Below are 21,230 nucleotides of genomic sequence, written 5' to 3'. Positions count from 1 at the left end.
CCAGTGCTCCAGTTGTTAACTGTCTGCTGTAAGATTTGCTTTATGAGTTAATAGTCTGTTGTAAGATTTCTTTCAGAGAAAGGGTTTTGATAAAAATGAGCCAACACTATTTGAAAATAACTTGTCTATTCTAAACCCTTAGTTTAAGATTGTAAAGCTATTGCCCAAAGACAGAAATCAGATTGCTGGAGGTTGATCCAGCTGGTGGCAGAGCCAGGACTGGAATGCAACGCTGCTGGGTCCCTCGTGATTGCTTTCCCCACTCTCCCATGTTATTTTTCTGCTCCCTTTTCTCTTGGCAGCCTGGCCTAGTGGAAGCTCATAGATTTGGAGTTTGGAGTCTGAATTCCAGATAACTTAATTACCTTTCCCTGTCCCTTGGTTTCCTCATTTACAAAATGAGGATACATGTGGTTTAGAGAATGAAATCAGCCAAAGTATTTTATACACAAAATACTATGAACTGTAAAATACTATACAGATGTTAACAATTACAGTCTGAGCCACTAAGTCTTTTCATTGATGCTCCTCAAAGCAAAATAATTGAAGGATGGAGTAATAACAGCAAAATGAAAGGAAAATAATATGTGCCAATTGGTCAAAGTATTATAGTTGAAGTAAAAAATAAAAACAAAAATAAAATATCTGGGTTGCATCGTGGCCTCGCTGCTTGCTGTGTGGTGTCAGTTGAGCGAGGTCCTACTCGTAGTGGTTGAGGGTTGAGCTCTCGTCAGCCAGATTCTACAGGGACTGAATTTCTCTAAGGCTCCATTGTTTGAACTGTAAAACTGAGATGAAACAAGAGCCTATTCACTGGGCTGCTCTTTCAGATAGTGGTTTTAAAGCATTTAGTACAGAGTCTAGGAATATTATGTGCTCAATAATGATCATCTGTTACTTTTTAATTCTAGAATATTGACAATTCCTACCTCATAGAATATTCATTAGGATTAAATTAACTAAAGTTAATTGCACATCCAATAAGTGACTGATGTATATAAGGCCTTGAAAATATGTTCTTTCCCTTTCCCTTTCTTTCTCCTGTTGTGTGAAACCAGCTACAACAATTATACTCCCAGGAAATTGTACGGGGCATGCCATAAATCCATTTCTCTAAGTCAGCGGCTCCAAAATTTTAGTGTACACCATACTCTTCTTGAAATTTATTTTTTAAAAGAAGCAGCATCCTTGATCCCACCTCCTGGGGAAAGGGAGACCAGAAATCTAACTTTTAACAATAATCCCAATATAAATAATACAAATGATGAGTAAACACACTTCCTAAGTGGTCTAAGTCCTTGTCCTTGTTACTCAAAGTGTGGTCCTTGTTCCAAAAGCAAAAGCATCACCTGGGGATTTGCTAGAAACGAAAGAATCTCTGCCCCATTCCTGACCTGCTGAATCCACATCACATTTTAACAAGATCCCCAGGTGACGCCTGTGTATGTCTGTGGAGATGTGTTGGGCTAAGCTCTCTGTCTCTGGGAGTTAGCTAACTGATGCTCACCTGGATCTCATTAACTTATTTTCCTCTAAGAAAATATCATCATTATATATATGTGTCAGCTTTATGAAAGACTGGTAGAAAAAAAATGGGCGTATTAAGATATCTCAACATTTCTACTGAGTTACAATCAGAGATTTTGTCCATTATATTGTTCAATGTCTTTTATTTAAAATATTACATGATAAGTTCATTTTAGAAGGAGAATATGGCTTCTAAAATATCTCTCTCCTGATGATTTTAATTTTCATTTAAGAAAACGGGAGCAGCAAATGATTAGGAATTTTTTCATTTGCTGCTATTTCAAAATTAAATTTGATATTCAATTACAGTAATCTGTTAGCCTAGGTTTTGGATATGTTAATTCTCCTCCACATTAGCATAGTTCCAGCTTTTCTATTGCTCTTTGAAAGATTTTTTTAAACATAGGTATAATTTATATACTATAAAGTGCACAGGCCAATGTATTTTTTGCACATGTATGCGCTTATATAACCAACACCCTGAACAAGATATAGAATATTTTTACGCTCCTATAAGCTTACCTTGTGCTTCTTCCCAATCAAGATCTACCATATTCAACCTCATTACTCTGACTCCCATCCATAGATTAGTTTTGGCCATTCTTGAACTTCATATAAATTGAATCATAGGGTTTACTATCCTCTGTGTCTGGCTTCTCTTATTTAATATAATGTCTTTAAAGTCCAACTATGTTGTTGTGTTTACCAATAGTTTGTCCTTTTTATTGCTGCTTGGTATTCTGTAGTATAAATATATCACAATATTTTACCCATGTTTCTGTTGATGGGCATATGAGTTGTTTCTAGTTTGACAGTTTATCAATAAAGCTGACAAGAACATATATGTATAATTATTTTGGTGGATATGTGACCTTGTTTCTACTGGGTACATACCTAGGAATGAATTGCTCTATTAATATTCTTCTGTGTATATTAATAAATCCTTTGTGAATATAGGTGGGGTATACACTAGGCTTAGAAGGGAAAAAAGTGACAAGAAGGAAGAAGCATAAGAGGAAAAAGAAATGAAGAAAACAATATAACAGCATTTCCAGATTAGAGGTATAAATTAAGTAATCTGGAACCCTAGAATTCTTTTTTTTAAAAAAGGTATTGCTTTATCCACTTATTTATTTATTTTTTGGTGAGGAAGATTGGCCCTGAGTTAATGTCTGTTGCCAATTCTCCACTTTCATTTTTTTCTCCCCGGTACATAATTTTATACCTTAGTTGCGAGTCATTCTAGTTCCTCCCTGTGGGATACCACTACAGCATGGCTTGATGAGCTGTGCTCTTCAAGCTGGATCCGAATCAGCAAACCTCAGGCCGCCTAATTGGAGCACGCAAACTTAACCACTAAGCCATGGCCTGGCCCTCCTGGAATTCTACTTTAGGCAAATCACTTCTTTTTTCTAGACCTTAGTTTATTAATTTATTCATCCAAAAGATGAGTTGGTAAACTAGATGTCTTCAATAATCCTTTCCACCTTGATAATCTAGAAATTTAACAAGAATTTTTTTTCTCCAGTGAATTATCTGGCTGTTTGAAAAGGGAGTATATTAAATCCTTTGTGATTAATAAGTCATAGGGGAGGATATTTCCAGAACTTTTCCTTCAAATGTCAAAGATTGTTTTTCATGCCAGGGCTATCCATCTCTACTTCATCCTGAATCCCTCTTCCAGAAAGAGGTGCTGTTGAGTTGACTGATCAGATCCCTGTATTCATTGGGCCACATTTACTGGAGGGCACGGCCACTGTGCCTTGTAGGGCAGGAACCCAGGTTGCCCCATCTCTTTCTCATCCTGTCTCCTGGTGCAATAAACTCTCCTGGGCAGAGCCTGAGATGTAGGGCAGGCTAGTCCCCCTTCTTGGCTTCCATCTTCCCACGCATCTGCTTGGTTGAGTGAATATTTTCAGGGAACTCAGTGCTTAAATCTTCCTTCCCTTATACGCATGCTTTAGCCCATGACTCTAAATTTGGGGGAGACAAGACACCCCACTTCATCCCTACTTTGTCACATTCTATTTCAAAGCTGTCAAAGATTTGTATATTAGCGTGTCTGGGATTCTTGGCTATTAACAAAGCATTTTTCTGTCAGTTGAGGGTTTTGTTTTTCTTTTTCCCCCTGTGTATAGCAGTCCCTTAGTAAAGATCCCAAGAGTATAAAATGAAGGAAGGGTGGTAGGATTGCTCAGACTCCCTCAAGCCCTTCAGAGAGAGGATATTGAGAAAATACAGGAATCCTATACCCAGGGCAGTCAAAGGTTGTGCCAAGAAAACTGAGTTGTTAAAACAAGGAGCCATCGGGAGAATCCTGGCATTGATTTTGGCTGCCAAGGAGCCACACTCCATAGACATTCAAACCACAAGCCCCACAGGCACAGATCACGAAGTCTGCTTGGACTGGAACACCAATGAATGTAAAGATGCTATGGAGAGGCAGGAATCTGAGAACTGCATCCTGCTTCCAGACTTACCTGCAGGAGGACCTGAGGATGTCATGGAGCACTGATCTGGGCATCTGTAAAAAGCCCCACCTGAGCTTTTCTGTTTATATAACACATTTATCTGCCTCCAACAGCTTTTATTATAACAAATAATAAGTTAATAAATCATAAATTATGCGCACTCCAGATATGAAAAAAAGATGTTTAGAATGATTAAGTCACTCACCCTAGCACACGGTTAGTATGTGGTGAAATCAATTTTAGACTTTGTCTGACTGTAAAACCCGTGCCATCTTTGTCATGACCAGCTAGCTCCAACTATCATTCTGCAAATGAAGACATTGTAGCCCAGGAAGACTATGCGAGTTGTCAGAGTCAGGACAGGGATCTGGGACTTCTGACTCACTACTGGGTCAGCTCCAGTCCTACTGCTCTTGTTAATGCCAAAACAAAACAAAACCCCATGTGGCTTCCAAGACATTTTCTGAAATGTCATGAAGAAATTGTTTGTCATCTCTCTTTTAAAGACTCAGGTACTGGAGTTATATTACCTTTGCTTGAAGCCTATCTCTGCCACTTGGAGTGTGACATTGGCAAGTTACTTAGTTTTTCTATACTATAGGGTTCTCATCCATAAAATAGGAAAAACAGAAGTGCATTCTTATTCAGTGTTATGAAGACTAAATGAGATAATCCATGTAAATATTTTATCATCAGAGTGAGCATATAATCACCACACCATAAATAGTAGCCACTATTATTTGTGTTCTATTTCTGACTCATTAGCAGGTAAGGTGGTTCCACCAGAAGATCAGAGGCTTGACAATGAAAACAGTGATTATTTGTCCTATAATACTCAGAGCTCCATGCAGGTACACTTCCCTGGGGACTTGGATTATATCTACATCTTAGATCAGAGCAAAAGTCCAGTCCCTATCTCATCTTCATAATTAAACAGGTGCATTCATTGCGATGTGCCAGATCCTGAGCTGGGCTCCAAGACTTCAGAGGTGAAGAGGACAGAGTCCACTCCCAACAACTCAACCCAAAAAAGGCACATTATCGATGCAAACAGTAGAGTGGAATAAGTCCTACTGTGTTGAGAAAGAGGCAAGACCTAATCTGTTTGCTAACTTAGGGTCCTTAGACAGCCAGGACAGGCCACAAGCAAGCTTTTTGCTTTAGAACCTGAAAGATCTCCTAGAAAGAATAGGAGAGAATACTCTGAGGCTGAAAATCAATACTTGGAAACTGGGAATAAGATTGAGGAACAGAGAAAGGATTTCTTGTCTCTGAGCATGGCTCTTCTCTTCTCTGAGCCTTTGATCTCTCATCTGTAAAATGGGTAGATTTAACTCTCAATGTTGCTATAAGAATTAAAGAGGAAGTATTTTTGGCATGCAGCAAGTATATACTAAATATTAGTTTAACAATAATAATAACAACAGTATGCCTTAGGGTGTAAAAAAAGGGTGTTTCTATTAAAATGTTCTCTGCATCAGATAATTTGTCCCAAGATCCTAAAAAAATGAAAAGCCCATAAGAAACTGAAAGTCTAGCACTCCTACAGAGAGGAGCTAAACAGACAGTTCTAACCCCAGTGGAGTGACGCCTTCCCAAACAGAGCTGCAGAGCTGCAGTGAGAATGTCAGGGTCCAGTGTCTACGGTCTCAGAGAGTTGAATCCAAGACAGAATCAGCAGCTCTGGCTTCAGCCACAAAGCAGAGAATAGATACCAGTCCTGGAATTACCAGAAGAACACTTTACTAATCACCAAGGAGAATACATGAAACTTCAGGGATTCTGAAGGGAGGGGAAGGAAAGTTAAGGGATTGGGGTCATAGTAGTTCTTCTGAGTGTGACCTCAGATTCAAAGGTGATTTTTCCTTATTATTGTGTTATCATGCTTCCTTAAGCTGACTTTACAAGAGATTTACTTTGACCCACAAACACTGTCAAAACAGAGACCATGTTGACCTACCCATGACTGTATTTTCAGCACCTTGCACACAGTGGGAAGTCAGTGAATATTAATTGAAAGGATAGATAAGTGAGAAGGAGGAGAAGAATATCCCAGACACTGGTATATAAGACATAGGACATGACCCTCCTCCTCTCCACAGTGTAACTAACAAGGATGAGAATCAATTAACTAAAAGGAGGTGGAATTATTTGCTTTTTTAATAACTGGACAAGGGTCCAAACATTTTCAAATGTAAAGCTACTGATTGGAAAATGTGATGGGGTCTTTTACCTCCTACCTCACCTGTGACTTTCTACCCAGTCACACATGGGCTGCCTCCTCAGAGAAAGGAGCAGTGTTGGTAGATAGACGACATGTAATGAGGAATAAAAGGGGAGGCTGCTTCTCACAAGTGTTGCAGGTGCAAGAATACAGGGACTTTTTTCTTAAGGATCTCCACACAAGTGTGAAGCCCAAGGGATGCCAGCTGTCTCCAAGAAAAATGGTCATTTCTCTTTTGGATAGGAACAACAAGGGGGTGATGAGACAGAGGAAAATCTTTGACTCCAGGGTGGAACAAAGCAGAAACACGGAGGGAGGAGATAAGGATCCCTTACCACAAGCTTAATTGGGGCAAAGGCACAGGAGAGAGGAAGATAAAATGGTTCTGCATGTTGGAACACAGGGCATTGTGAATGGGCATTGCTGACATGAGTCTGCCAAGGTAGGCAGGGACCAGACCATGCCATATTAAGAGTTCTGGAGTTAATTCTGAAGATCAAGGGTGCCATGGGAGATTTACAAGCTGGAGAGAGAAGGATCAGATTTGATTCTGGAAAACAAATTCTCATTCAGATTCTTACGGTGTGGTAGATTCCAAAAATGGCAACAAACCCTTCCTGTTTCTGCATGTACACCTCTTGCATCCAGGGGCAGAGTATATTTTTTCCTTTCTTGAATCTGAACCTCTCTTGAATCTGAATTTGGCCATTTGACTTGCTTTGACCAATAGACATGAGCAAACATGATGCAAACAAAGGTTGAAAGTGCTTGCATGTTAAGGCTTTCTTTCTCTTGCCACACACAGAATTCTGAGACTACCGTGGACTCGAGCCTGAATTAGCCTGCTGGAGGATGAGAAGTCAGGTGGAAGAAATGGAGGCAGCCTACCAATGTGAATAGCCTACCAGCTGTCAGACACATGAGTATGACCAACCTAAACCATCCAGCTACTGGCCAAACCACCAGCTGACCACAGGTCTATGGGCAAGCCCAGCAAAGTGACTCAGGCCAGAAGAGCTACCCAGCCAACTCACAAAATAAGAGAGTGATTTAAAAAAAATGTTTCTTGCTGTAAGCCTCTGAGCAATAACAACTAACCAGTACAGAACGTGACCTGAATGTCAACTCCTCTGCACTCATACCAATGTAGTACTGAATAGTAATAGGCAAACAGAGAAACCACACAAATATTCCAAAAATCAATCACGGTATATATAAAAAAAGTAACATATGGCAAAGGGAGTATGCCAAGACAGTGGAAAAATGAAAGATTATTTAATATATAATCCTAACTCAGGTGATTATCCTTTCAAAGAAAAATAAGGTTGGATATCTACCTCACACTAAATGTAAAGAAAAAAGTAAATAAACTATTTAAATGTAAAATACAGATAACAAAGGGGCCATATACATACACAACCTAGGGATTGGGGAGACCCCAATAAACACTGAAAACCCAAAAGCAATAAAAAGAATATTGACATAACTGACCATAAGAATAAAAAATAAATACATGCCAAAAGGTACTGCAAAATCAATAAAATGGGAAGAATGGGGAGAAATAACAATGCACATGACAGATAAAGGACCACTATCTGTAATATACAAGATTATCACATATTATCAAAAAACAAAATGGTAAAGACTACATAAAAGTAAATTGCAGAACAGAAAATTCAAATGGACCACAGACATATAAAAAGATGCTCAAGTTTGTGAGTAGACAGGGAATAATGAAGTATTACCTTATATATCCACTCAGAGCCAAGGGTTCGAAAATATGGTAACACTGATTGCTGGCGATGCTGGGAGGAAGGTACTCATATTCTTCACTTGTAGACATGTTACTTATTACCACCATTTTGGAAAGAAGCCTGGCAACATATATTCAAAATAAAAATGCACTTTTGACCCAGGAATCTCTTTTAACCCAGGAATCTCACTCTCAGGAATCTATCCTATAGAAATAAAAGGAACAATATGTAATGGTGTTTATTGCAGCATTGTTTCATAGGGGCAACAAATCAGAAACAAAAGACATACCCATCAGTAGAATAAGAATGAATAAATTTTAGGGCATCTACATTCTTCATGGAATACAGAGCAGTTATTAAAATGAATTTGAGCAATAACAGTTAAGTTGACGGGATTTCTATTAACTACTGATAGGTAAGAAAAACAAGATGTAGAGAAATGTGTGTAAGATATAATGTAGTTTTTCTAAAGCAAACAATGGACTCCTAAATCCCCTTATTTTTGTATTTATAGTGAATAGATACCTATATATCTGTAAATGGTTACAGAAGCATGGAGAAACTATGCATAAAAAGATGGACTTCTGGTTGTTAGCCTGAGTTAAGAGAGAGGGGAAGGGGCAAATGTGTGATGAGAAAAACAGCAGAAATTGGAATTGGAAAAAAGATGACACTAAAACAACACACATGATATAATCCCATTTGTATAAAATATGTTTCTCTATAAAAATAATTTATATATAATATTATTATGGAATATAATGTACATAATATGTAATTATATATATTAAATGTATTCTGGTTTATAAATATATTACATAGAAATATATTTTTATTTATATATATAGTTATATATATTATATATATGCTATTATATATTCTGGTTTAAACCAAAATGGAGATGATGAAGGAGGTAAGAAGTGACTGTACTCTGAATATACTCTAAAAGAGAGCCAAAAAGCTTCGCTGATGGATTTGGTGTTGCTTGGGAGAGAAAGAGATGACTTGCAGGCAGCTACAAGATTTTTGGAAGCTGAGCCAATAGAATGATGGAATTTCCATAAACTGAGATAGGGCAGAGCACAGGTAAAGTCTGTTTTGTAGAGAACATCAATAGTTTTTTGTTGGAAATGTTAAGTTTTAAGTATCTATGATACAGACAAAGGGTGATGATAAATTGGCAGTAGGATATGTAAGTCTGAAATTCAGGCAAACGTCCAATCTGAAGGTGTAAGTTTGAGAGTCAGCAACCTAAAGGTTTCTAGTGTCTTGGGACTAAATGATATCACCAGAAGAATAAGTGGGCTAGAGAAGAAAAGTCATCCAAGGACTAAACCTTGGATGATAATAGCCATGACTTATGTTATATATTCATGACATATACATGATATATTATCAAATAAAAAAGCAAGTTTCAAAGTAGTATTACAGTATGATTTTTCCTGGTTAAGAATAAATCTAACTATAACCTTCCATTATCTTATGTAATATGTATATAAGAAAAGGGGAAAAACAGAAGGATATACATGAGCGTGTTAACATTGGCCAACTCAGGGGCATGGAAATGGAGGTGCCACCATGCAGGAGATCACTAGCTACACCTTCATACATCTTTGTTTTATTTTTTAAATTTTTACTTGTAACAACAGACATCTGTCATAATATATAAAATCTCAAAAAAAGAACAAAAATTGTTTGCTCCCCACAAAAGTAGTAATTTTTATTTAGAAAATAGTAATTTCTTCCCACCAAAATAGGTGGAAGAAATAATAACACAAGTTCTCTGTGAAGCACTGTGCAAACATTAAGGCCAAATTGGAAGAGTAGAAAGGTCTCTTTCTGCTCTGCAATTACACAGCACATCAGCCAGAGATTCTGAGGAAGGAAGCTGGCATTGAAAGTTTGCCTTAAGCAAGAGCTCAGCACCAGGAAAAGGTTCAGCTAATCTTCTTTGGTTGTGGTTAACTGAGCCAGAGAAGATCAGCATCCATTCTGAGAGCTCTGAGATGAAAATTGGGAAAAGCATATCCATATAGACAGGGAGATTCAAATGGAAAACATAAGCAGCAACAACAGAAAGTACCCACATACTGGGTTGGAACTGGAGGAAGAATCTACTTTTCTTCTGGTTTCCAGAACGATTAGTAGTGGGTTGTAAATGGATGTCAACCATACAAGATACCGGATGAGACCACCAGCTCTGGATGCACACCAACATCATTCTAGTTCCGGCTCTGCCAATTCATTGTCTCAACTAGGGTGAGTTATCATACCTTTCTGTATCTCAGTTTCCTCACATGAAAGTGGTGTGATGATGCTGATGAAGCAATAATAATAATAACAGGCCTTAAGGTTGTTTTGATTAATTAAGGCAACACCTAACTCAATGCCTGGTATATAGAAAACATTTAATAAATACTTTCCATTATTACATTATTATTATCATGATCTCAGTAAAATTGATTTGGTTAATGATGTGGGTTGAACTGTGTCTGCCAAAAAGATATTTTGCCTATCACTGGCTAATATTACCTCATTTGGAAATAGGATCTTTGCAGATGTAATCAGAGAGGGGAAGGTGGCAGAATGGAGCAGGTTGTGATGGTGGGTTGGATGGGGAGATAATTGGCATTGTTGAGTTTGAATTGTCTATTAGACTTCCAAACAGAGATGTGAAACAAATAATTGAATATAGGATCTGGAAGTTGAGAGAGAGATGTTGACCTTTCAGCATATAAATTTTGTCTAAAGCCTGATATTCAGCGAGATCATCAAGGAAATAAATTTGTAAGAAAAGAGAAGAAGTGCAGAGGATGGGGCAGCTCCAGATGAAGAAGTCATGAAGACAAGGAATAAATGAAGGAAACTGAGAAAGAATCAATAAAGGAAACTGAGAAAGAACCACTAGTGAATTGGGAAGAATATTATGAAACTGTGGCGTCCTGGGAATCCTAAATAAAGTATAATCAAAGAGAAGTGACTCGCCTGTGTCAAATGAAACTGATAAGTCAAGTAAGATGAAGATTGAGAACCCACCACTGGATTTAGCAATTTGGATGTCAGTGGTGACCTTCAAGTGAGAAATTTCCATACAGCAGTGGGAAGAAAGCCTGCTTAGAGTGGTTTTAAAGGAGAAGAGGAGAGAAATTGGAAACTTTGAGAACAGGCAGCTCTTTCAAGATTTGCAGCAAAGGGGAACATAGAAATGTGGTGAAGACTCATAGGATAAGTAGAGTCAAGTGATTATTTTTAAGACAGAAAACGTAACATGCAATTGCTTGCTGATTGGAATCACCCAATAGAAAGGAATGTTTATTGAGGATGAAACATATAAAGGGGAGAATTGGAAAATCAAGGTCCTTGATAGGAGATGTGTTTATAGGGGCATAATGCGAGTAGTTTTTTGTGTGTTTTATTAAACACAAAGAAAGGAATTAGTTTAATTGGCACTTGCCATATGCTAAGCACCATACAAGTGCTTCACATTTACTATTCTGTACAATTTTTCATAACAGCTCTTTTGGACTGTCCCTGAGGCTCAGAAAGACTCAATATCTTGAGCTAGTAAACCGCAGAATTGGTTTGAATCCTCACCTATCTCAGTCCAAAGACTATTCTCTTATCTTGACACACGCTACCTCCTCTGAAGAGGAAAACGAACAAGCAAACAGAAAAATGAGCTTCTGGAAGGTGTAAAAGATGGGGCAAATTAGGAGGCAGGAAACCAATTAGGAGGCTACTTAAATCATCAGCCTGAGCAGTGGTGACCATAAGGGCCTTAACTTAATGCTTGGCATTGGGACTGGAAAGCGGAGGCCTGACTGAGAGACCTTTCTGAGGTGAATTCCCCTGGATCCGGGCTCATGAGAAGTGGGGAGTGGTGTTCGAGTCAGAAAAGACATGGGGGAGAGGAGGAGTCTAAGATTCCTTCCAGCCTTCCCATGTGGCCAGATGGTGATCGTATGGGCTACAAATGAGGTTAGGAGAGGAAGAGTTCTCAAAGGAAAAGAAAATATTGACATGTGTGGATTCATGGTCTTCCTTTTTTCCCTCTTTCTTTGCTCTCAACTTTCTCCCCTCTTCCACCTCCCACTCTCACCTCTCACTCACTGAGAAAAGAAAGGTCAATTCCTGGCAGAAAGATCATCTTAGGAAAATAAAAGTGGTTATAGGAAAAGAAGTATGTTATCAGAATTCTGCTTGAGGTGCTGAAAGGAGGAGGAATTTGGAAAACAGGATAGCAGGAACAAGAAGGATGAGAGAGGGGCCAACCTGGTGGCGCAGCAGTTAAGTTTGCACATTCTGCTTCAGCTGCACCAGGTTTGCTGGTTTGGATTCCGGGTGCGGACATGGCACCACTTGGCAAGCCATGCTGTAGTAAGCATCCCATGTAGAAAGTGGAGGAAGATGGGCATGGATGTTAGCTCAGGGCCAGTCTTCCTCAGCAAAGAGAGGAAGATTGGCAACAGATGTTAGCTCAGGGTTAATCTTCCTCAAAAGAAAAATTTTAAAAAAAGGATGAGAGAGGAGGAAGAGAGGGACCCAGAGAAGAGAAGAGAAGAGGAAAGGGAAGCTTATTTTATAAAATAACAGTCACTGTGAATATTTACTGACAATTTACCATATGGCAAATACTGGTGTGTGTCTGTGTGTGTGAGAGAGAGAATTGGGGGAAGGGGATACCAGCTTCAATCCTCACAAGTACCCAAGGAAGTAGGTGCTTTCATCATATCCATGTTTCATTTGAGAATACTTCAACAGGCTGAAAAATGGCCACACAGAAGATATCCACATTCAAATCCCTGGTATCTGTGAAGTTTACTTCACAAAGACAGGTGTTCATGGGTGATTAAATTAAGGCTCTTGAGAAGAGGAATTATTCTGTATTATCCAGGTAGACCCTAAACACAATCACATGTCTCCTTGTAAGATGGAGGCAGAGGGAAATTTTACTACACATACAGGAGAAGAAACTGTGAAGTCGAAGAAGAGAGAGATTTGAAGGTACTCGCCCTAAAGATTAGAGTGACGCAACCACAAGCCAAGGAATGTTAGCAGCCACCAGAAACTGGAAGAGACATGGAATAAACTCTCCCCTAGAGCATCTGAAGGGAACATGGTCCTGCCAATGCCTTGATTTGGGTCCAGAGATATTGAGCTCAGATTTTTGGCCTCCAGTACTGTGGGTAGATAGATTTCAATTGTTTTAAGCCACAAAGTTTGTAGTAATTTGTGATAGCAGTCACAGGAAACTAACAGAAATACCAAGGATCTGAGAGTTTAAGTTATTGGCCCGGTAAACAGCCAAGCCCTCTTATAGCCAGGCAATCTGACTTGAGTGGCCTTGAACAACTCTACTATGGTCTCTCCCAGCAACTGGCCTCCTTTAAATGTTTGAGAGAGACAAGAGTAAGGATCAGAATTCCTGTTGGGCTTAATTCTTGGACAGCAATATCACTCTGCCACTGATCTTGGGGGTCGCAATTGATAAGAATTTCAGTAGGAACACAATAAAGTTGATGAATTATTAAACCAAGTCTCTAAGAATTGCCTTGGAACAACTTTGGACCAGTCTCTGGGAGGCTGGGTGAGTAATGCCTGTGAGATCAAGAGCCTTCCCATTGCCATGGCCTCAGATATCCAACCAGTCCCCAGAGCAGGCGAGTCCACTCCCAGGGCTGCTATTTGTCTCACCTTTCACCAAGGGGCTGATGGAGTCTTGCCTTCACAGAGGGGAGGGACTTCAACCCTCCACAAACCTCTCACAGCCCCTTGTGCATTTTCTTTGGGCATTTCCCAGAGACTAAAGGAATTAGCCTTCTGGAAAGTGTGGTGGGGCAGGAGAAACATTTGACGAAAAACAAAGTCTTCTTGTCCCAGCTCCTTCCCTGAACTGAGGGTTGTCTTTAGTTAGGCTTTAGAACAAAAGTAAAAGCCCTTCTAAAAAGTTTCATATTACCATGACAAATCTCTTTTGTTTCTAATGGTTTCAAAGTCTCTCAGTACTGAGATGCTGGCCCTTCTGTGATCCTCAGTACCATGGACAGCTCCTCAACAGCTGCCTGGTGCAGGGGGTGAAGCCTGCCTGCTCAGTTTTAGCCCTGGCCACCCTCCTCCACCCACACACATTTTGTTTCAGTCACAGCATCTCCTCACCTCCTCCTCTGCACAGGATACTCCTTCCCAGAACAGTCTTCTCTGTGCCCTCTAGGACACACACAACACCCCGTCTAACTTGGCTTGACTTAATTGTACTCTCAGGGATCACTCTGCTGCTGGTTCCTCTGGGAAGCCCTTCTTGACCAACTTCCTACTAGATCTCTGGACTCCCCAGACCCCTGTACACATCTTTGCCATGGCCTGTAACATGGGAGATGTATAAAATGGATAATCATCTATTTCATCCTCTATGAACTCCATGGGTAAAGACAATACTTTACTTACTCATCTTATTTTGTCCAGAACCTTAGTACATCGTAGGGGTTAACTAGGATTTATAAATGACTGCATGGATATACAAACAAATTAATGGGTGGCTTTGGGTTTGTTGTGTCTGTAGTCTCTGTGTTCCCCAGGAGAGAGTCTAATGTGAAGATAACATATCTTACTCTTCTCTCTGCCTTTCATAGGGCCTCACCCAGAGCAAGGGTTCGATACTGTATTATTGATTGATTCCCATCAAAAATTAATATTGATTGAAGAAATTTCAGATGTTTCTGATAGTGGTAACCTGAGGGCTCTGAGTTCTAATAGTGTAGACTCAGAATCCATTTTCAAAACCTTATCCTTCACAATTCTCCCAATAAATCCTTTAACATACTGGACTACTCACTGTTTTCCAACAGGACCTACACTTGAATATCACTGTGCTTTTGACTATGCTGTTATATCTACCTAGAATGTCACTCTCCCTTCTGCCCAGCTAGAAAATTCTTCTCAGGCCCTAAGGTACAGCTCAAATGCCATCCTTGACAGCCAGACTTCTACTGGGCTCTGTGCCCACTTCTATTATAGTATTTTCTACACTTGAATCGATGTAGTTGTTTAAGTATTGGTCCCAGTGTGCTGTGAGATCCTTGAAAATCGAACAGTATCTTACTGAACTGTGTACCTCAGTGCCTAGAGTTAATCTTGGGGCCTGGAACATTGAAATGCCTGATAAGAGTCTGAGAAATGAATGAGTGTGTGTTAGCCAGCTTGACCAAACTAGAACCAAGAAAGTGACTCACAATGACTACAACTTAGATTCTTTACTTTTGGAACCATTTTCCAGAAAAATTAGCTGAAACACACAAAAGGCAAGTGGCCAATTCCAAGATTGTAGAGCAAGTTAGTGGGGTAACCAGTTAGAACCTAGGCCTCCAGACCCCAGCCTGATGCCTTTCTACTTGCCAGCCCTAGGAGGGTACAGCTTGGTCTTCAAATCACCTTCATTTTTCACTGGGGCTCACCAAGGGCTGAGGGAAGGGTCTGGCTGCCTGAAAGTCCTTGTACTCCTTTGACTTTGGGAAGCAAGCAGCTCCTTGTCTTAGCCAGATGTGTCCTCCCTGGGGAGGCTGCAGACAAACCTGATTAGCTCTTTCTCAATGGTGTATGAAATGCAAATGTGTTCCACTCACACACCAGTGACATCCATTGTCTGCCTCTGTGCAGGCACGATAATGCCAATTAAATGCCAAGGCTCACTAACAGGTGAGCTGATTGCCACTGCAAAATGATTTACTGCAGCAACACTCTGAGCACAAAACAGACAAGAAAGAACACTCCATCTCCCCCCGATGCTCATCTTTGTTTTTAGCTTTTACATTTGCTCCTTTCTGGCAAGAATTAACTTTACCCCCCTAAAAATAAAATCAGAATCATGCTTAATATGTGCAAATGATAAGATTTATAACATTTCTGATATTCAACACCCCTCCCCACTACTGCCCCAGCACAGTGTTGACCCTGAGGTCTTTCACTAGCTCTCTCCTTCAAATTCCAGCCACCCAACTCACAGCTTCCTGAGTGATCCTGAGGAGGAAAAGCTCTCAATTTTTCATTTTCCTGCTCAAAAGCCTTCAATGACTTCCCATTGTCTGTTCAACAAGAGCATATTCTTCATGTGGGCACTCAAAATCTTCTGTCTACTGGCCCCATCTTATTTTTACAAAAAACTCCCACTCCACATCAACTCACCTTGAGCCTCACATTCTACTTTTCATGTCTGCTTCCTTGAGCAAACTTTTATCTGAAATGCCTTTTCTTACAACCTCAGTCCAGTGAGATAACACTTCCTCCAGAGCCACTTCTGCAAAAAACTTTTTCATATCTCCTTAATCAGAACTTCTTTCTCATTCTCCCACAGTCCCAAAGTTATCTGTGTAGAATTACCAGTTTTTGAGCATTTCCTGCACATCAGATGCATGCCAATTGCTTTATTTGCATAACTTTATCTTCACAAAATGAGATATTGTTATTCTCATTTTGTAGATGGGGAAACTGCATCTCTGAGGGATGAAGTAAATGGCCCAAAGTCACAGAGTTAGTAAGAGGCAGAACGGAATATTAAACCCAGATAAGGGTCAGTTCCAGTGCACAGGCTCTTATCCCGTACAGTATGTGTTGGCATCCTGAATACAATATTACTGATTACCATGTACATGACAATTATTCATGTCTGTGACTATCTCCATTATCAAGTTATGAATCCTGAGAGATGAGAGGACTTGCCATTTTAACCTGTGTATGCCTCCTACTCAAAAGTAGAAACTCAAAAATTGATGTCGTTAAAATGTTTTGAAGCAATTCAGTCTGTCCTGGGAGGAACATGTCTGTTCCTGTATCTACTTTTTACTTTAAGAGAGTCTATGGAAATGTTGCATGAAAATGAAGATTTAAATCCTCCTAGCATAGAGTCTGGGATTAGTGATCATATGTATATCCAGTGTCTATGGCTGGGAGCCACAGGTGTCACTTATTTAATGCTTAAGCCTATAAAATCAAATGGTATCACCCCAGACTCATTAGAACACTGTATTTCCATCACCTTTGGCTTACTCTCAAGTAGCCCAGGACCCTACCCAGAGAAAAACCTTGCCCACCCCTGCTGCCTTCCAAAGTCTGGCTTCCTTCTCCTAAGTAAGGAGTCACTATGACAGGCCCTGCTACTCTCAGATGGAGCTGGAAAAATTCCCACCCAAAGACAATTTTCATTTCAAAGCTCAAACATGAAGAGCGCTCCCTCACCGGGTAAATGAACCCGCTGTTTTCTTGTTAATCAAGCTCTGTTGAAGAGAAGCTGGAGAATGAAATTGGCAGAGGGATTGGGGTGAGGGAGAGTGGAAAATGAAACTTTGCTAGCTTTTCTTCTTTTCATTTTCAATTTTTCAGCTAAGCCTAGCTTGGCTGAGTAAATGAACTATGTTTTCCTAAGATACACTGAGAAAGATGAATAGTGGAGAAGGCTTGTTTAATGATAAAGCCTGATGCTTGTGAGGCTTGATCTAATTTAAATGGCCAATAAAACTGCTTAATCCAGCACCCAGTGCACTGTAGTAGTTTGGACTTCAATTGCAGGGGAGAGTCATAAGAATCCACTTTCCTTCTGCAAAGAGGTGGAAGTTCAACTTCCTAGAGCCCAATATCCATGAAGTAGCAGTCTCTTTGCCACCACTGGAAAATGACAGAAGAAAAAAAAAAGGGCTAGAAGATTTTCATAGAGAGCAGGAGGCAGATTCTACCTTCCTTGAATCCCTCAGTCTGCCTTGGGTCTGAGGCATCTTTTCTATAACAAGTGGAAATAATTCTAATGGCTGAATTATTAGTAGAACTTAGTTACTCAGTTCCCTGGCAAAGAAAAATCTTTCTATTTCTCGGAGAATATCTGCATCTTCATGGGTGAAGCCCATGGGAAGAGTACTGATTTTCACTGCCTCTGCAGTAACCAGGTGGCACTGTTCCTCTGTCCAGTCAGAACTGTGAACCAGGTGGGGTAGAGCCCCATCATCTGGGTAGCAGACAAGTTGAGCAGACCAGAATAGCCCTTCATAGACTTTAAGCACTAGATTTAACATTTAAACTATAAAAGGGAGCCAGGACATGAATTAAGAAACAAAACAGTTTAACTATCTACTTGTTATGGACTGAATGCTTGTGTCCTCCTCAAAATTCACATGTTTAGACACTACCCCCCAGTGTGATGGCATTAGGAGATAGGGCTTTGGGGAGGTGATTAGGATTAGATAAGGTTATGAGGGTGGAGCCCTTGTGAGTGAGATTAGTACCCTTACAAGGGTCAAGAGTGCTTCCTTTCTCTGCCCTCTGCCATGCTGAAGTTGGAAATCTGCAACATGGAAGAGGACTCTATCCAGAACCCAGATCTTGGACTTCTATCCTCCAGAACTGTGAAAAATAAATTTCTGCTGTTCATAAGCAACCCAGTTTATGGTATTTTGTTATAGCAGCATAAGCTGACTAAGAAGAGAAGATTTAGACAGGAACTAGAGTCTTAAAATACTCAAAATGTCCCTGATACAGTCCAAATTATTCATTATACCAAGAAACAGAAAAATCTCAACTTCAATGAGAAAATACAATCAGGAGACACCAATATCAAGATGACACAGATGTTGGAATTGTCATACAAAGATTTAAAGACAGTTATAATAAAAAAAAAACAACCCTGCAAAGAGCAATTATAAAAACTCTTCAAATAACAACATATCTCACCAAATAAATAGAAGACATAAAGAAGATTCAAATAAAATTTTAGTTCTGAAAAATAACTGAAATAGAGTGAAAAGTACCTGAGTTTGATGCAGCTACTTAATAATTTCGTGATTCTGTTAAAATTATAAGCTCTTAGATTCTAGATTTATGAATTCCCTCTCTGAGCTTGGGTTTAAATCCCGTGTAAAATGAGAATACCGTATAATATCTCTTAAAGCTACTGAAAGAATTAAATGTTATCAAACAATAGTTTAAAAAGTGCATTAATTGTCAATTGTTATGTAACAAATTGCCTCATTTTTAGTGGCTTAAAATAACAAAAATATTTGCTTTGCTCATGAGTATGAAAGCTTGCAAATGCTTGACAGAGATAAACCATCTATTCTCCATTTGACTTCAGCTGGAGTGGTTAGATGGTTGGGAGGTGGAAACATCTGAATACTCACTCACGCACTTGGCCGGCACTTGCGCTGGGAAGACTGAAATGGGTGAGAGCTAGGACTCTATGTAGGTTCTCCAGGTGATCTCTCCAGCAGAGCAGATTCAGAGGAGATTAATCTTCTATGTGTAAGCTCAAAACTCTTAAGCTGTGAATCCCAAAAAAAGGTGATGAAAACTGCCTCATCTTTTATGATTTAGCCTCAGAAGTCATGCAGCACACATCTTCTGTAGTCCCAGGCACACTCAAATTCAAGGACAGGGAGTATACAATCCATTTCCAGGTGGAGGAATGCCAACAAAACATTGTAATTGGAGCATTTGAGATGGGATATAGCGGTGTGACCACCTTAGAAACCACAGTCTGCTACATCTTGCAGTATGTGCAAGTCCTTTGTCTAACACTGTAAACCACGGATTGGCAAACTACAGCTGGCAGGCCAGTTATGCCCTCTGCCTGATTTTGTAAATAAAGTTTTATTGGCACAAACTCAAGCCCATTACTTATATATTGTCTATTGCTGTTTTTGTGTTACAACAGCAGAGTTGAGTAACTGTGACAGATACTGTCCAGCCAAAACATAAAATATTTACTATCCTGTCCTTTACAGAGAAAGTTTTCTAATTTCTATTGTAGACAACTGCTACATCCTCCTAGAATCTGCCTTTGCTCTTAAGGCTTCTTCTGTTTAAAATGTTTTCTTATAACTCTTGTAATGGGTGGCTCCTTCTCAACACGAGGTGTTAGATCCTATGGCATCTACTCAGAAAGGTCTTCTCTGTCCACCCAGTCTAAAGCAGCTCCCCACTGTCATTCCCAATTACTGTATACCACGTGTTACTACTGGAAATTGTCTTGTTTACTACCACCTCACTCTTCACTAGAGTACAAGTTTCATAATGGAAGGTAACACGTCTGTTTGTTTTTTTATTTCCTTGAGAGCACTCCTGGGATACTAAGCTTTCAATTAATACCAGTGGAATTGAGAAAAAATGAGAAAATGTCAGTTTTGCCTCAACAGACTGTAAGTAACTTTAAAGCAAAGTGTTTTATTAATTTCTGACTTGAGTGCTCAGCAAAGTACAGGTGCATAATGTGTGCATAAATAGCTCCCAAGTACATGACCAGAAGACACACCTCTCAGAGTCTGCATCACAGTGGATTCTAAGAAATAGTGCAACAGTCTCTGGCTATTTTCTGTGGGCTTAACTTGTCTCCTCATTTATGTCACGAGCTGTTTGAGGACAGAGATTGTGTGTCTATGTCTGGATATTTAGAATGACATTTTGGAGTTAACGAGCATTTATCCACCCACATGTCACCATACACAGAAGATGAATGCAACAGGACAATGGCCAGTGAACAGAATCCCACCACAATGAAGGAAGGAGCCCAAGTGAGGAATGAGCTAGGATCAGATAACGAATAATTTCCTGGAGGAGAGGAAACTTCAGTAGAGTTTGGAGAATCTCAAGGATCTAGAGCATCAAAGAAGGAATTCAGGAATAGAGGAATAGCATTTTATACTTCACTCTTATTGTTATATGTCAAATACTATGCTTACTGTTTACATGTATTATCTCATTTATTTCTAACATAATCAGACGAAAGAAGTGATACCTATATCCTGCTTTAACAAAGAGAAAACAAAATTTGAGAGAGGATTCTAATCCAGGTCAGTCTAATGATGATGATGATAATAATAATAATAATAATGATAACAATAATACTGATTGAGGACAGGTGAGTCTGGACAAGTAAGATGGGTTTATAGGAGCTCAAGCACCATACCTGGAATTATTTTGAGATTTACCCAAAGGAAATATAAAGCTAGCAAATTATTTTTAGTAGAGAGAGGACCCAGAAGATAAACTTCTAATTGTTCTTTTTGTTGTAATTCTTGTTGAAAATGGTATTGAAATGTTTGTGCAAGATCTATCTAGATGTGTGGATGGACTTCATTGTAGATTCAGACTTTATCAACATGAAAGATGATGGGTTGGTTGAATGAGACACTTCAGACTGGCTTTAAATCTTGGGTTCCATTAATTTACTAGTCATGCGACTTTGGAAAATTTGCTTAAGTTTTCTAACTCCAGTTTAAA

General features: G+C 39.4%; 1 long non-coding RNA gene across 36 annotated transcripts in view; it reads right to left on the bottom strand.

The window, feature by feature from the left end:
• Nucleotides 1-21,230, bottom strand: part of LOC123284789 (uncharacterized) — a 471,184-nt gene that overhangs the window by 320,584 nt on the left and 129,370 nt on the right. For 28 of the 36 annotated variants that reach the window (XR_011502348.1, XR_011502333.1, XR_011502323.1 and 25 more), the window contains one exon: nucleotides 19,133-19,273. The exons of the other annotated variants lie outside the window; for them this stretch is intronic. This is a non-coding gene — a long non-coding RNA (uncharacterized lncRNA). The remainder of the gene's footprint in view (nucleotides 1-19,132; nucleotides 19,274-21,230) is intronic. 36 annotated transcript variants of the gene reach the window in all.

This window comes from Equus asinus, chromosome 3, assembly GCF_041296235.1.
Source record: "Equus asinus isolate D_3611 breed Donkey chromosome 3, EquAss-T2T_v2, whole genome shotgun sequence".
Classification (NCBI taxonomy): domain Eukaryota; kingdom Metazoa; phylum Chordata; class Mammalia; order Perissodactyla; family Equidae; genus Equus; species Equus asinus.
The sequence above is the reverse complement of the archived record's forward strand: the minus strand, read 5'-3'. Positions and strand labels throughout refer to the sequence as shown.